This window comes from Penaeus monodon, chromosome 21, assembly GCF_015228065.2.
Source record: "Penaeus monodon isolate SGIC_2016 chromosome 21, NSTDA_Pmon_1, whole genome shotgun sequence".
Lineage (NCBI taxonomy): Eukaryota > Metazoa > Arthropoda > Malacostraca > Decapoda > Penaeidae > Penaeus > Penaeus monodon.
Genome location: NC_051406.1, coordinates 39,724,480 through 39,724,919, shown reverse-complemented (window position 1 = coordinate 39,724,919; position 440 = coordinate 39,724,480). Strand labels below are relative to the sequence as shown.

The following is a 440-nucleotide window of genomic DNA, read 5'->3' as shown; positions in this document are numbered from 1 at the left end:
ATTGCTCAACTATTGTGAAAGAGAGAGAGGGAGGGAGGGAGGGGGAGAGAGGGAGGGGGATGGAAGATGCAGTAGTGGGGGGGAGAGTACAGGTGGAAGAGAGGAAAGCAGAGGACGGAAGCAAGGGGGGGGAGAGGGGGGGAAGGTGCAGTGGGGGAGAGAAACGAAGGGGAGGGAGAAGGGAAGCAGGGGGAGGGGGAGGAGAGGAGGAAGGGAGACATAGGGGGGAAGGAACCAGTGGGGGAGGGGGAGGGGGAAATGGGAAGGGAGAGAGATGGGGAAGGGGAGGAGAGGAGGGGAGCCGTAGGGGGAGGGAACCAGGGGGAGGGGGAGGGGGAAGGGGGGGCGGCTGAAGGGCTTCGCAAAACAATAGGAAGTCGGCTGATTGCCCCCATGGCGACACCTGGGCTCTATGGCCTGGGGGGGGGGGGTTGTCCTGG

The 440-nt window shown here is 64.1% G+C and overlaps 1 protein-coding gene across 1 annotated transcript in view; it reads right to left on the bottom strand.

The window, feature by feature from the left end:
- LOC119586485 (transducin-like enhancer protein 4) overlaps nt 1-440 on the bottom strand; it is a gene marked incomplete in the record, with an annotated part of 158,632 nt that overhangs the window by 15,986 nt on the left and 142,206 nt on the right.